The 17308-nt window shown below is 40.9% G+C and overlaps 1 protein-coding gene across 7 annotated transcripts in view; it reads right to left on the bottom strand.

Moving 5' to 3' along the window:
* The window catches only part of gab1 (GRB2-associated binding protein 1), a 64601-nt gene that overhangs the window by 36773 nt on the left and 10520 nt on the right, over positions 1 to 17308 (bottom strand). Inside the window, exon 1 of one of the 7 annotated variants that reach the window (XM_078166204.1) lies at positions 5887 to 6005. The exons of 5 other annotated variants lie outside the window; for them this stretch is intronic. The gene's annotated coding sequence lies outside the window, so the exon portion shown is untranslated. Of the gene's footprint in view, positions 1 to 3548; positions 3651 to 5886; positions 6006 to 17308 lie in introns of those variants that run through there. One more of the 7 variants, XM_078166205.1, reaches the window with a different exon arrangement.

The following is a 17308-nucleotide window of genomic DNA, read 5'->3' as shown; positions in this document are numbered from 1 at the left end:
AGAGCTCATAATTACAGACAAATGACTCTCCTTGTATTTCTCTTTCTAGTGTTGCATCTGAAGGCTCGGTCCTCTTCCCTGGTTGTGAGCCTTCCTCTGCTTCCTGAAGAGACTTTATGATTCTATTTCCCAACTGCACTCTCAATAAAAAAGGTCAGAAATGCCACAGCATGGACAGCTTCCTCTACATGCGTGCTTCAAAAAAGCTCTCCCTTGGCAACCCACTGACCCCAGACACTTCTGTTAATGCCGCAATGATAGCTAGTCAGTGACTGGAGGTCTTTTAAGTCAGGAGACAAGAAGGGCTTACAGAGCGCATAAAAATGTAAGACAGTTCTAACCCAGAGTTCCATCCAGTATTGAAGGACTGATTTGCAATCCAGTCTCCTGCTTTGTATTCAATCAGAGCATGCAGGTTTGATGGTAGCTGTTTTAGCATTTTAGTGACAATGATGTGCTTTTCATTATGTTCTTCTGTAATAACAAAGTTCACACTCTTTAGCACAAACACAAGTGATGCTGCCAGGCAGCCCTGAGGAAACTCAGGGTGCTTTCACACCTGCCCTGTTTGGTTAGGTTCAATCGAACTGAAGTCTGTTTGCCCCCTAAGTGCGGTTCGTTTGGGCAGGTGTGAACACAGCAATTGCACTCGGGGGCACACCAAAACAGCTAGACCAAGACGTTTTTAAAGAGGAGATCTCAGTCTGGTTACAAACGATCTCTGGTGCGGTTCATTTGTGGTGAGCAATATAGTACACGATGACCAGTGCTAAAATCAACCTGCGTAGTTGTCCCTCCATTAGAAAGTGTCGCATTTATCTTGCAAGTGTATTCTTCTTCAACGTTTTGTTTACTTCCTGGATTTTTCCCCATGGAAATTTTGTCCTATCAAGAGCAGCTTTCTCGCGCGAGGCATTTTATCTTGTCTGCTTGTAAATGCTGCCGCAGGAACACGAACCAACTCTAGGTAATTATACAACTTTGTAACAAAATTAGTCCCTGATTCGGACCAAAGAAGCAAATTATAGGTCTGAAAGCACCCTAAGTCATGCACAGGAGCCTTACAGACTGCACCTTTCTGCATAAACTGAAGTTCTTTAAACTACTTTTTAACCCTGACGACAGCAGTCTTGAGTTCTCAACAACAGAGGTGTAGATGAGCAATGATTTTGTGCAATCAATGTGGCAAATCAACCGTGATTTGATTATCTTTAGATTTAATTTAAATTTCACTCTCCAATAATGCCTTACCACACCTGCGGCAACAAGAAACTATAGTAAAAGTAGTCCTTATCTAGGGGAACAACTGACAAATATTGATTGTCCAAATAAACCATTTAGTAGGAAATATAAAAGTCTATTTTCCTTACACCCATAATAGGATTGAGGCCAAAGGCAGCAGAGGAAATAAACAAAAAGAAATGGAGTGAGAACAAGTTAAAGATAGGACCACCCAGGCAAACAGACTGCAGCAACAGCAACACTACATTAGGTGTGACTATGCGTGTCCTATTGAACCCTTGCATGTCCATCTCAGAAACACACACAGCGAAAATTGTAACTCCCAACTGGTTCTGAACTTTTCAATTATCGTCCATGTCCACCGCATAGCGCTGCTCCCATGTGAGAGTCAACCTCTTCATTTCTCTCCTCTCCAAGAGAAAACAAGAACAAATCTTTGTTAAACTGAAACATCACATCCTTGCTTTGTGTGCAAGCGCCCCATCTTCCCACACAGGTCAGAGACACAACAGTGAGAATCTCAAGTCTCAATTCTTCCACAAGAACCAAAGCTCAAGATCCACAATTCCTCAGAAACTAGACATCCATTTTTAATGGACTGCAAATGGCTAACCTTGCTCTAACACACTGAGGCCTTATATACTGCATGTGCTCTTATTTATCTATGTTCTAATTAGTGTTTTGCCTAAATTATCACAGGATAGATGATCACAAGTATGATGAGCAACAACAATATATCAATATTCAATACCAACTTTCAAAACCACAGAGAAGATTTGACGTTGAGGGCATAACATTTATATTTTTTAATTGAAAGGTAAAAGTAACAAAGCTATAATATGACAATGACTACTTTTCTTTTCTTGGTTAGTAGCAGAGAACAACAGAATGGCTGTGTAGTAAACATTAACAATGCAAGAGAGCCAGAAAGCGCAGCTGGAATCAGTGTATTAATACTGCAGAAAATGAGTACAGAACTGATATGTATCGGTAAAACAATATTTCTGACGGCATTAGTACTTGGATCATTTACTTGAACCATAGCGCAGAATAGGGGTGGACAGCATGGACAAAATTAAGATAGTGATATTTATCAGCATTATTCTGATGGTAAGAGGTGAAACTAACTCATGTTCATCTATCATGTCAAAAGGATTTTTAATTTTTACAAGATGATTATAGTCCTATGATTTTCAAAAAAACTCTCATGCTGCAACAGATTGTGGGAAAAATCATCTGGACATGGAGGCTGTGAACCAGACCATCTCAATGGGAAAATCTTCTCAAGATATGATTACATGAAACAATTATAAATCATAATGTTGATTTGTTTAACAACCACATTGAAAGGTAATGGGGTTTGGCACAGCCGCTGGTGTAGCAATGCGAGCCAGCACCAGCCTCTGTAGAAGCTACAAGGCCAAACAAGTTAGCTCCACACAAAAAAAAACACAGAGCAGTTGTTTTATGCAGCTGGGAATATGCTATGGAGGTAACACTTGTGCATTCTTGCTTTGCTAGAAATAAACTGGCAAACTGACATCTGCTGTGTAATGTAAAGACAGTGTGCATGTGTTTTTGTGTGGGATAAAAATAGCCTGGTTTTTGCCCAGTTCTGTCAACACTATCTGATATTACCAAAGGTTTCAAAGTCAGAAAGTGAGCGCAACTTTTCTAAACAACAACTTTGAGCAGCTGTGTCTACATAAAGAGCTCCTTCTGAGACTGTGGCATACATCTGCATGCTTGCATCCTATATGCACGCTCATCAACAGTGTATTGATCCATAAGAGCACCTTTGATCAAAACAAGCCACTTCTCTCCCTTCATCATCTGCACAATCCCTTGCTCGCTCCCCTCAATTTACCATCCCACGGTCGCTCCTCTTTCATGTGCAGCTGTGAAATTCTCACCCAGCCAGGCGCCATCTGACCCAAGCCCTAACAATCTACGGTAACTGTCCAAAGAACACAGACCTTGGTAGTCATACTGCTATCTTTGCAAACAGCGCACACAAAGACCAACATTCGCATCAAAGGCTGTCTGAAAGGCAAACAGGTGTTCTTAATTTATGGACTTTTACAGGTGACCTAATAACAAGACAATGTCATGATTTTTCTAACTATTTTATATCACAAACCAAATATTCTGGCAGAGATGAGGAGCCACATCCAACCTGTCATTAGGTCTAGCACTCAGAGACTCCAGAATAATTAACCAAAGTTTAAACTGTTATCAAACTTAAGCTTTTTCCAATAAACTTTGACAGAAATAAAAACATCTGCAGAGAAAAAAGAGCTGCTTACCGAAGGTTTTAGAAGGTATTGTGTTCTCTGAGGCTTTGTTGGAGAGGTATTCTCATTAACCAAAGTCCTATTACATACAGCCCAGGATCACGCTACTGCTTACTCCAATGTCTTGCAAAGGCAAATGTGTAATTGTTGTCGTAGCTGCACTAACTCTTTCTCATAGGGCGGGGACAGGAACTCTCAGTCAAGTAATCATTCCATATCATTCATGGAGTATCCACTGACAGAGGGAGGGAAAGAACAAGACAGAGTGAGTGAGAGGGAGAAGGTGGGGAAGATGTAGCAGATGAGAGCATGACGAAGTGAAGGAGTGATCGGTAGTACCATGGCTCTTGTTTATTTGCAGAAAACAGGGATGATTCAATCAATTTTCTACCAGCCACATTTGACATCTGTCACCTCCAATAGCAATAACGCCCCTGAGGAGCTGAACAGCTACCCCCTGGCCTCACTACACAGCTTTCAGACAGGTTAGGTTCAGACTTAAACTGTGCTCAAACTCGCAGGGTAAAGCATTAACTCGCAGGGAGCAGGTTTAAACATTAACACAGCCTCACATCATGTATGACTGAGGGAGCACAGAAGCATCAGTAGTTACGCATAATGTAGGAAACTGTTCAGCAGTCGCAGGAGTCGCCTTTTCATCAGAACTAAACCAACTACCTCTTGCTGTGTTTTCCAGGAAACATGGGGGCTTTGTGAAACACAGAAAATGAGAGAAAAAACACACACAAGGCAAAATAACATCCCTTAGTGGAAGTTTCCACTTTGTTAGCGCTTTTTATCTTCCTGGTCATCTGTTCCCAACACACACTCTGTGCAAAAAGATTTCCTGTTTTGCCTCCTTTTGTCACTGTGGTTGTGTTTGGAGGTCAGTCGGGAGCTAACTTTAGAAACTCCTCTATATTAGCATTTACCTAATGCTGCAACTTCTTATGTCTCTTCAGGTGTCCAGAAAACTAGGGATTGGGTTCAGACCCCAAAAACAAAGTAGACATGATAGTCTGTCCTTTCTTTGGACACTCCAAACTCACTAAAGGGAATCCAACACATACTTTTACCATCTATGCTTAGAGTGGACAAAGAAGAGAGGAAATCACATTTGCACTGTGAAAACTAACCGAATAACCAAAGTTGATGATTTGCTCACATTATATACCGGTATGCAAGTTTTTGCAGAATGTTTGACCTGTCTTGGAGGAAGTAGTAATCCCTATTTGATGTTATTTGTGAATAAGAGACTGATCATTTTGGTCTAAAATTATACAACGCAACCTACTGCATACACACAATATACATGCAGCTGCATTATTCTAACTCCACTTAATTCAACAATCAAACATGTCCCTTGTTTGCAGCCATCCTCCAGCATACAAAGAATAAAATGAGCAACAATATAACTAGCACAATCACAAATTTTGAAAGAAACTGTATCCTATGTGCTACCTGCTAGTCATCATTTGTGGGCAAACTGCAGACATTGGTAAACTGTGGGAATCATTGTCTACTATTGTAATAGTTACGCTTTTTAAAAATGCTAATTAGTGCAACAGCTAATTATGTAGCACTCAAATGGCTGTTTAAGAGCTGCAGACAAGCTGTTAAAAGGCTCTGGATGTCCTGACAAGATATAATAAACAAAATGCCACACTGTCAAGTGCAGTTACAATAACCAATACAATATATGGACACAACAATACAGCACTGAGCCTGCTGCTGACCATGAAAACAAAGTGACACCTGATTGCAGAACAAAGGCTTGCAGAGAAGACAACGTAATCATGTTCGCAAAATGAACTTTGGGCTTCCAGGCTGCTGTGGCCTCAAGTATTCTGATTGAAATTCAATAGCAAACAAAGTTAAAGTTCTCCTCACACGAGAGCTGTCACTGCACTCATGTTGGCCATTTCTTAACTTGGACAAGCCTTTTGCTTATCTTTATAGGATTTAATACAGTTACAGAACACTTACGGTCATTCGTATACTTCATTGTAACCATTTGGTTGAAGGCTGTTATTCTGCAATCACAGATCACACATCAATTCTCTTCACAACTCGATGCCCCAAACAACACACAATTAAGGTAGCGTTCAGGTTATGCAAGAGTCATCAAATTTCCACCCACTTCCCGTCTTCCATGTTTTTGGTGCGTGATCGTGCCAAACATCTCCATACTCATGTTGAAGAACAATCTCTAACCTTCTGCTAAAAGTAACAAGGTAACACTATTTGTAAAATGCTGACAACAACCATATTCAAATGATCAAAAGAATAACTAAACGCTAAATGACAAGCTTTGCGATTATTACATATTATGCAATTCATGGCTCTTTACCTGGTTTGGAAGAGTCCAAGCTTTGCACGGATAAAAATGAGAAACATTGCAAGAGAAGCGCGGTAAGCAAGCTGCTGACCAGCCGCTGTTGTCGAATGAGTCTGGCCACTTTCCTGCCTACCCTGCTGACTTCCCTCCCCTCCTCTTTACTCCGTAAAGTCTGCAACACCCTGCTCCAATAACCCCTGACCCGCAGGAAGTAGACACAATGGACTGAAAATAACACACCACCTCCCCTGGCAACAACTGCCCACCCCAACCCCCATTACACACCGCCTCTACACTACAGTACACCTACAACACGCTGGCCCAAGATAGGTGGGTAGGACCAAAAATATCAGCCACTATTCAACAAGCTGTGCCCACATGCTACAGTGCACCATCCCACTTTGAATTCCTGGCGTGGCTTTTGAGTCACTCCTGCACATGCACGAGTCAGGTCCATCTATGTTATTATAAATATGGACCTTCTGAGATATTTTTGCATTCAATGTTTCAATAAGAGCCTGCAGTGGAACAGCCTTGCAGCTCTCTGTGAAGCAAAGGGTTTCACACTACAGCAGGCTGTGGGTTGAGCGGCAGACTCATGACAGTCCCACTGCTTCCTGTAGGGGGACCACTGCATGGTGAGATGGATGACTTTTCTCATGGTCAGGCCTGAAAAGCATCTGTGGGTGAGTGGGTGGGCGTGTGCGTGTGTGTGTGTGTGTGTGTGTGTTTATGTGTGAGTGTTTGGCTTATTGGTTAAGTGAGGCCATGTTCAGATATATTTGCATTAAATAAATTATCATACACCAATGAAGCACAAAATTCTAATTCATATATTTTAAGGCTTTTTGATTGATTACAAGTCAATAAGATGTTTTAAGAAGCTAGATAGTAAGTGCCTTGTTTATGCTGTTAGTCTACTCTGTGTGTGTCTAACCCAATCCCCATCCATGCAGTGAGCAGCAGCAGTCTAATCCAATCAGTACAATGAAAATTATTCCAAATTACATTTTGTGGCCAGTGAGAGGTTGCCTTAGACATGATCTAATTAGCCCCTCTCTTGCTAGAGTCCATCCACTAGGAAATGGATTGAGATGCCATACATAGAGATAAGGAAATGGACTCTGATATGCACTTCTGTGTTGCAGGTGGTGTTGCATTCAAAACAGTGCCACCTGGTTACTCATACCCCTTTTCCACCTAAATTATCAAGTGTATGTAGGGTTTTTTAACACGGGAAAACCTGTTTGAATTGGCGATACAACGCTTTCCCATTGCCATTTTTTTTTCCTACTGCATTACGTTCGACATCATAGCCATGCCACAAAACAGGTTAGTACTTACATATTCAGTCACTCTCTCAAACTTGGTGTCGAGTAAATTTTTAATGATGTTTTAGAACTGCTTGCACAGAGATGAACGGATTTCTTTGCATCATTGCATTGTGCCAACAAAAGGGCAAAAATGAGTGGGTCCAACCAGGTGTCAAATTCCCATCACTGTCGACTGAAGCTGGAGCCAATACATAATTTATATTAACTTTATGTACAAAAATAGATATGTTCATTTCAAACATTTCACACTTCATTGCCCACATACTTCCATGGATTCTTTATGTTGGCATAGAAACATAGATGTCACTGGGGGGCAGAGTCAAAAGTTTCTAATGACAACAAACACGTTGATGGTGTAGGAGGTTGTAATAATGTATGTTTTAACAGAGGCAGCGTTGCAGACAGCTGTGGTCTGAGGCCATGAAATACATTAATACATGTGAATAGACAATGGTAAATGGTCCTGCATTTGTATAGCCCCTTTCTAGACATCTGACCACTCAAAGCGCTTTTTACACTACAAGTCACATTCATCCATTCACACACACATTCATACACTGGTGGCTGAGGCTACCATACAAGGTGCCACCTGCTACTCAGTTTTTAAGACACTCAAACACCGATGGAAGAGCCATCAAGAGCAATTTGGGGTTCAGTATCTTGCTCAAGGATACTTTGACATGCAGACTAGAGAAGCCGGGGATCGAACCGCTGATCTTTTGATTGATGGAAAACCCGCAAAAAAAATTTGCACAAATCCAGACAAAATGAAGGACAAATACTTGCTGTCCTTAGTGGGTGTTAGTGGGTTTTTTGTCCAGTGGGAAAGGGGCTTCAGCAACACAGGACATGAATCAAGATACAAGTACAATTCAGGCTCTGTTATTCCAGTCAATAAAAAATTGAAACTATCAAATTAATACTTGCAGTAGTGGGAATTAATAAACGCTGCCCTGATTTTTGGTGGTGTATTTCTTAGATCAGAAACACAACATGCTTACTCTAACTCCTTGCATTAACCATGTTTGGTGTCCTGTTCTACGAGCTGAGCTGCTGAGCATGCCCAGGCACGTAAGTTACAGACACACCTCCTTTCTCCGCCAGTCCCCTGAAACCGGCACACACCTCCACTCTCTGTTGTCACATTCACATGATACTGCTTCACTTTCAGCTGAAAGAGAATGTGCGTGGTGTGAACACATACCTCAGAGGTTGTGTGCTGCATGTGTGTTCATGTGATCGCCGTGCAGTGATTCACATTTGGGGAAGAATGCGTGGAATCCCCCGTACGCATTCATTTTAAGCCACCAATATAGGCGGGCGAAGGTAACAATGCAAAATATTTTTCCAACTAAGCTATTACGCAAACGGCCCCAAAACAATGTCAGCATTTTTAAAACATCTCCCTCTCTCTTTAGCTGTGGGTTGGCTTCTGTGGGTGTGTGCTCGCATGCCTGGAGATTTGTTCTAACAGCTTGCACTCATTCGCTCTCAACTCACCTGCACTCACCATCTCTTTCGCACACAGCTTCCCTCAACAGGTTTAATTTACTAACCTTTTCGATGTCTGAACAATTGCAATATTTAACTAATTCTGAAATGCCCAATGAATACATTTGTGAATTTTAAGTTTAATGGCCAGCTAATGCATGAACTGTTGCCTGCAGAGAGGCCAAAAGGCAGGTTTTGAAAACACTGTTAACACCACATCCATAATCCATTACCTGCTCTGTCTACTTTAAAATGAACTGTCCTGACCCCTCTGACCAACCACAGCTCCCATCCAAAAAGCTTTCACCGCAGCATCCCTCGGTTTTTACATCAGAAAACCACACACATAATGATGAGAACTTCAGCAACACACACACAGACTGGATTTTGCTGTGATGATAGTGATAAAAGAAAAAGATCTAACACTCTTACCAATTCATTTTTTGTATGTTTTGGGCCATTTCCCTCACATTTCCCTCAGCTAATAGCAAGACAAAATAACAGGCTGCAGAGTCACAGAAACAGAGCCCTCTTTGAGCCACTCTAATGTGAATTACAGTGCATTGCTCCATGTGCAACAGTCCCTACAGTTATACGAGGACATTTCTTTCTGTATAAATTATATCAATCTGACTAACAATTCCCACCCAATTATGCTAAATAAAATTATTATATGCGGTGTCCCATTTGCAGTTTTGAAAGTGACACAGCAGGATAAATGCTTCTGATATATACAATATATTGAATCTGTCATACAGCTGAAATAGACACAGATACTATGAGTGCTTGGTATCATTATTCCTTTACTATATACTCTGCTGGAGCATCACTTTTATCAGAATATAGGCCATCCTTTCAACGTCCCATTTACCATGTGATGAAATTGTATGGTACCTTTTTAAAGTGTGTCTTGTTTGTCTATTTTTTCTGTATTTAATAATAAGTATGGCTTCCATTTGTATCCCTCGCAGTACTACAAATAAACTACAATACCCAAGAGGTGGAGCTTCAACCATGTGGGATGTGCACAGGTGTGTTGCAAACTGACAGTGATTAAAATGGGATTGGTTACTTTTACCTGCCTGCACATTGCTGAGTCGAGTATGTCTGATGAAGGTCTGATACACTGAAAGCTTGGAATCAAGTGACACACTGCATAAATGTAATTGCACAGGAATCTCATCAATCAGTTTGGACTCATTAGTCGGGTTTCCATGCAACTGTGGAGCAAATTTTAGTTGAATTTTCAGAAAATTCACAGAAGAAAATGTGATTTAATGCACTTTTCCCTACACTACTGTACTTTAAATACTGGCATTTGGTTGGTTCATCAGGATAAGCAGTAGCTGGTGCTAATTTTGGTTCACTTTATCAGTGCAGACGAAGAGGGCGCAACGAGATGACGTAATTAAAAGAGTGCCAGTCAAACGTCAAACAAAGGAAAACAATGGATGCATATTAAATGACAGCATACTGGACAATGCAAATACAGAGTTGTGTACACCTAATTTTACAGCTATGTGCTCTTGGTAGAGTTCTGGGAACAGCCCTGTGCTCATACATCAGTGTGTTAAGCCACTGAGAGACGATGAAGAGAGCTTGCAGAGGCCTGTGCAATGATGACACTTCATGACTGTATGTTATCATTTGCACTTAGTCACATTTAGCTTGTATTGATAAATCAACTTTTCCAGCTCCCCAAGCTGAAAAACTCCTTTGCGATATTTCAAGATTCTTCCTAATTTTCTTAGCATTTACTCTCAGGTTTTTTGAGATTTGGTGGATTTCAACAGATTAACTCAACAGATTACCATTGTTTTCATGGCTGGTGAGTAAAGCCAATCTATCAGCCTCTTGTATATTTTACCAGATTGGGCTGGTGGTTGGAGCCAATTTCCAACCCTGATGGAGATGCAACTACAGATGCTTTCGGCACCTTTACCAAGATTGAGCCCGGTGTAGTTGTCCTGCATTATCAGAATATAGTCTAACTGCAGAATCAAATGGTAGAACATGAACAACCAAACATGATTACCTAAACTAAGAGGTTATAAAATCTGTACACATCAATCAAACAAAGCTGGCTCCCATGAGAAAAACAAACCGCTAAGAAAATGATGATGATGATGATGATGATGATGATGATGATGATGATGATGATGTTCAAAAGCTTGTTAGACAGACAGAGTGCTATGTTAACCTAAAGCTACAATATTCAATTTAACTCAAGGGTTCAGTGCTGCAAAGAAAGACTGCGAAGTCTTAAAAAAAGGAATAATAACAGTGTATAGTAACATAAAAAACCTTCAGATGCTGAGCTAAGTATTAAGGATTTGTTTCCAAATGGTCCAGTTTATCCATAACAAGTTCTGTCCATGAGGTATTTTAATTCTGACTGGACTTTTAATCTGATTATTAGGGGAACAAAATACTCTGTATAAACCCTACTAATGACAAGGATTGCAAATGAACAGCAGCACTATACAAATCAGGTTCAAATAAGGTGTCAAGTCTTCATGACAGGAATAAAAATTCAGTTCGCACACATGAAAGATTACCAAGGCACAATCATGGCCAGGCAACATTTGCTCTATTACTTAAGTATCTTTCTCACTTTCTTGTAACTCATAGTTATTGCTTCTCCAGCATGGTGAAAATGCACTCGCATCGGCTTGTAGTGGTAAGGGTAAAATCCAGGTCACCAATCAATATCTATTACCCTACAGAGTAGGAAACAACATTAAGCTCAGGACATGGAGAAATGGAGGTTGTGCATCCATTATGTGTTTAAACCCTCAGGTCGAGTTTTTGTTAATTTTGTAAACACGTCAATAAAAGCCACAAAAAAAGAAAAAGAAAGTACATCTCTTTCTTTTTCAGTGTTTTAAAAACTGTTTTGAGTCAAAGGGTTTTTCTCACATTAATGCATGCAAATAACAAAATAGATGATCTTATTGATTTCTTGTTCAAATGACACCAGCTGCTTCTGAAGGAACAAGTATCTGACTGTCTTCGTCTTGACTGCTCCTCTAATAAAGACACATACTGAAAGAAACAGTGTTACTCCTTGACTAATATGCTCACACCACAATTACTATGGCTGTTTTATATAACCAATGGGAACTTTTCTGAAAATGATTCCCAGACTCAATGTACTTAATTACCCATGTTCGTACAGTGCCCTATTCAATCTGCATACTCCGAAGACAGTTTGTGAGTGCAGATGGCAGCCCACTCTCAGCCACGAGAACCAAAGCTGTACTAGAGATAAAGACCGGCTCATCTGACTTTAGGATATGTAACTCCCCAAAACGCACATTTATCACATTCCCACAGAATCTCCTTGTTGTTTGGTCTTTCGGTTTTAACACTGTTTCTCCCAGATAAGCAGGAGGTCAAAATGTTGCATGCTCTGCTCCACCACAACCTTGACACTTCTATCCACTGCATTCTTCCATTTGATTACCTGCTCTCTCTCCCTCTCTCCTCTGCTGTTTTCATCCTATCTGCCTTTGCTTCTCCTGCCCTCGCCAATCTGAGCTCTTGCTCTTGAGTCACATGCACTTGTCAAAGCAGCATCGTTAGAATTCAACACATTCCTTTGGCATGGCAGACTTGGTTCACATGATCACGTTGTTCCTTGACCGCTGACGAGAGGGGCTTAAACAATTCTCCTTTCAGCCCCTATTGGCCTGTGCACAGTCTAACAGCGCAGTCAGCCAAATGTGTACATAACATATAAAAAAAACTGTCACAGCAAAACATAGATCGTGGCATAAATTACATTTAGAGCAAACACACTAAATCACATGCAAAACGATGTTCAGTTTTCAGAGCTGGTCAAAAAGACACGGTCTGATTCAAGATGTTTCTTATACATAAAATATTCTATGAAGTACTTCAACACCACTACAGAACAGCTATTTCAACTGTACGATTTAATAAGTTATGATATGCAACACAGATGTTGAAAAAGCTATAATTCATGAGGCAAAATTGTCTCTTAAAACCCAGCTAGATTGCAAGTGTTTCTGTTACACTGAACACCTGTGACTAAACCTGCTGATCATAAAAAGCTCATGTTGGAAATTCCCTTTGCAACTTTGCAGATCTGCACCAGGACATCACACCACAGAAGAACATTATTTACTGACCATGCAATTTATATTCTCTCTTGTATTTAACTATCTGCCTGACTGCCTGTAACCAAAGAACACAAGTAGATTTGGTGTATTTCCAAATTTTAATTAAAGTCAATTCATACAAATTACCAACCTTGAGTTCTGCTTGGAATTCAAAAAGTTTGCTGGTTATCCAAATGTCATGGGCATAAGCTGAGACATCGATAGTCAAGGTATTCCACAGGTTTCTAAAACACACCAGCAATGAGCATAAAAAAGAAGAGCAAAGTGCCAGGGAAAGTTCAGACAAATGCCAAGAAAGTAGGTGGACAAGGGGAGGAGGTCCTCGACAGTCTCAGCTTCCAATCAGGCTGGAAACGAATACTCTCTGAGAGCGGGGGTCTGCTGCATCTCTGTGTCTCTCTCCTTACGTCTGTGTGTGTGTGTGTGTGTGTGTGTGTGTACATGTATGCAAGTTAAACCACGTCCTCTGGCTTGAGGCCAGGCCAAAGATATCGGACAGCACCATAGTAACTCTAATGCAATCAGGGACAGTGGCCACAACAGGACCAGTAGTGAACAGCCAAGTGTCATCCATCTTTTTCTGTCCATTACTGTTTCTTCTGAGGATTCCTACTCTAAAATGCGCAAATGAACTGATTTTTAAAAGATGGCCTAGATGTTTGAAACATCAATAAAAAGCTAAATTAATGACAATCAGATATAGACTGTGTCTTTTTTTATTGAGGGCCTGTCTGGGTCACAGTAACTTGGGAAATTACACAGGTCAGTAGCAATATTTCGCATCTGGTCTCCAGGCTGACACCCCAACACCCCCTCTGTCTAACTCAGCCTGTCCTCAGGCCGGGACAAACATGCACACATATTGGTGCACATAGAGCGCAGAGCAAGGGAAGAGGGGCAAAAACTACCATGACAGCAGCAGGCTATATTAAGGGGCTGCAGACACAGCGGCTGGGGTCAGATCACACAGCACCACATAACTAGAGTGCCAGCTGCGTGTGTGTGTGTGTGTGTGTGGGGATGACAGGTGAACCTTTGGAGTTAAATGTGAGCAGATACAGCCGCACATTTTTCTACCTTCAAAAGCTGCCCTCGAAATTCATCACTGTAATCATCCAACATTTTCAAGCACTACACTTCTCCAGGGAACACAGATCCCTGGGACAGTCTCTTTTAAAAACTCAATTATCTGTTCAGTCGTTTGGTACCCTTCATCTTGCACCTGCTATTTCATTCTTTGGTGCACAACTAGTTTTGACACAGTGGAAAATTTCTTGTTTGCAACTCAGATATAGAAAATCAGATCTAAAAAGTAGCCTACCCCACTAAGAGGAAGCTTTTTACAGACCTAGGTCACAAGACATCTTGCAGCAACAGCTTTCCTTTGACAGACTGACATAAACATCACGTTAGCCAGTGTTTTTCAAGTTGGTGGTGCAGAAGGCAGTCCCAGGTCTATTTGTGAGTAAGTACACTGAGAGCTACACAAAAACTCCTTGTATGTGTACACATACTTGGCTAATAAACGTGATTCATATTTAATATTTTTCCCAGTCCACGTTTTTTAGCCCTGAGGTAATTTTACACTGACAACAATGCGTCAAAATGAAACCTGCGATGACAAGTGTCACTGCTTAACAATTCAATTAGGCATCTAACTTTAGAAGTCAGTCAACAGTCACCAACTATATAGCAAATCAAATGATTGCTCAAGTCTGCACTTTCTGTTTTGGTTCCAGATGTGACTACTTCTTGAGAAGAGCAAGAGTCCACCCTGCACTCTGAGAGACCGTGATCACTATTTTATTCATTTTATTTTATTATATTATGTTATGAATTATTTCTTTTATTTTATTTCTTTTATTTTATTTTTCTTTATATTTTTTATTTTATTTTATTGTATCTTATTTTATTTTATATACTATTATCTAGGGCTGGGCAATAAGAAGAAAATCAAATATCAGGATAATTTTGTGGATATAATGACTAAGCGGGTACAGGAAAATAATAAAACAGCTAGAATAGTCTAGTAAGATCAGAAAATTACATCAATTTACTGCATTGTAGCCTTTAAAACCAGGAAAAGACATTGCTTAGGGTTCTAAAATATCCAAAATCTAGGACAATATTAAGTCTCATTTTTTGATACTGATTTATTGATACATTGCCCAGCCCAACTATTATCTAACAGAGATCAAACAATTATAGGTTTAATAAAGAATAAAAACCATCAGATATTACATCAGAAAATAATAATTTGCTGCATCTGGGGTCTCCCTTGTTATACTCAGACATCCAGATTATTTAGTAACAGGTTTTCATGACATCAGCCACAGTACTAAAACATAATGCTTATTTTTCATAGGGATGCACCGAATATTCGGTAACCGAATATATTCCGCCGAATATTGCAAAAAACACACATTCGGTATTTGGTGGAATAAGTTAAAAGCAAGGCCGAATAATAGCAGCGTGTTTTGATAACGCAATCAAACAGCGTGCCGTGACGGGCCGAGTAAAATGTCGGCAGTGTGGCGATCCGCCCGTCACCGCACTTGCATTTGCGACTAAAAATAGTTTTGAGCGCGCAAAATAGGCTTAAATCATTGAGCACGCTGTGCGAGCAGCCTACAGATTTCAAACAGCAGCAGAAACGAAAGGCGAATCCCATCGGTTGTGGGTTGAACGGGGGTCACAGACACAGACAGTATGTATTCCTGTCAAATACGGCGGCCATCGGCTTAACGTTACCGGCGACGGAGAAGTCGGCTCCAATAATATCCTCTTCTTGGCGTGTGGACTGCCCAGAAGTACCTGAACAGCCGAGCCAGCCGAACACAGGTATGTGACATGTCAGAGGAGAAACGAGCCGTTCACGGTCCACAAACCTCACCGCACTTTAGGGACTGTTCGTTACTTATGAAGGGACTTGTCAGGGGAGGAGGGTGGCTGGTTGATTCTTATTTTATTTATTTATTTTATTTTGATCCCCCCCTATGTTCATCACTGATTGATGCTGTTTTTGAAGTATGAATAAGTCAATAAGTAATTTATTCCATTGAAATATAGTTGATGTATTATAGAAAAGTGATTTATCTTTTTATAAATGACAAAAGGCACATCTGCCTCATTTTCGCTGTGGTATCGTGATACTACTCAGAACCATGATATTTTCATTGGTATCGCACAGTGGGTCCCAATTTTGGTACCGTGACAACACTAATCTGGAGGGGGTTCATCTGCAAAAACTAATGAAAAACTAAACAATGATATTCGGTATTCGGTACTCGGTATTCGGCCAAGCGTTTAATAAATATTCGGCTTCGGCCACAAATTTTCATTTCAGTGCTTCCCTAATTTTTCATCTCTAAGCCAAGCGTCTTCTCTAAGTCTTCTCATGAGATGAGATGACTTAATGAAGCATGCTGATCTTCTGGCAAAAAGATCCAATTTAATTTGAAAATGCAATCTGATGTCTCTTAAAAACTAGTCCAGGGAGAGGCTCCATAAAGGATAAACAACATCCAGACAAGGCAATCAGAGCTAATTTCATCAAGCAGGTGTCTTTAGACATCTGTGTCCATATACGTATCCCTAGAGACTCAGCTTAAGAGGTGATAGTGGTCTCTATGTGTAGTGAGTTTAGAGGGCCTCCTGTTGGTGAGGAGCAGGCTTTCAGTGAGTCAACTGGTCACCTATCTTAGCTCTCATGAGTTTTTGCTGAAGGCCACTGAGCGCCACATGCACACCTCAGCTACTGCTGAGCAGGTGTGCTGCAGTGACAATAAAGCTTAATGTTAAAGTTTTACTTTTAAAGCAAGTAAGCATCATGAAAAGGCTTTCAAAGTGCACAGTTCTTCAGTGAGTCACTTATCACAAGTGAGTCATCTTTTGTGTCTCAGGGTATGTAACACCTAGAAAAACACAACATGGTATATAGCCTGGATGCCAGCAACATCAGGCTCATCACCACTGTCCATTTTGTCTGCGTTTATTAGAGAACAATTAGCTGCTGGAGCAAAAGGGGCAGAGAAAGATAAATAAGAAGCTAAGGAAAAAAATGACTTTGCAGAAGAAAAGCAGAGACATGACAATATAAAGGCAGAAGTAATAAATAGAGAAAAAGAGGGAGAATATAGGACCCCTCCTCCTCTGTCTTCACCCGCCATCTGGTAGCCATCAGCGCCTCACACAGGAAGGGGCGGCCATGCCTTGCTGGGGCGCCAGGGAGCGGCTCCTCTTCCCTCCCGTTGCTGCAGAAACAACAATCGGCCAGTGCATTGCATTGCAGTGTAGTACAGTGTAGGGCAGGCCAGCCCATCCTAGCCTAAGCTGAACGACCAGCAGCAGCAGCAGCCCAGGACCAGGCGCTCACACCCCAGCAAGACTAGCAAAGAGGAGCACAGAGCAACCTCACATTCCTGCTGTCTGTGCCTGCCAAGAAGCACTGGGAACGGAAAGAAA

The sequence above is a fragment of the Epinephelus lanceolatus genome, chromosome 3 (genome assembly GCF_041903045.1).
Source record: "Epinephelus lanceolatus isolate andai-2023 chromosome 3, ASM4190304v1, whole genome shotgun sequence".
Lineage (NCBI taxonomy): Eukaryota > Metazoa > Chordata > Actinopteri > Perciformes > Serranidae > Epinephelus > Epinephelus lanceolatus.
The sequence above is the reverse complement of the archived record's forward strand: the minus strand, read 5'-3'. Positions and strand labels throughout refer to the sequence as shown.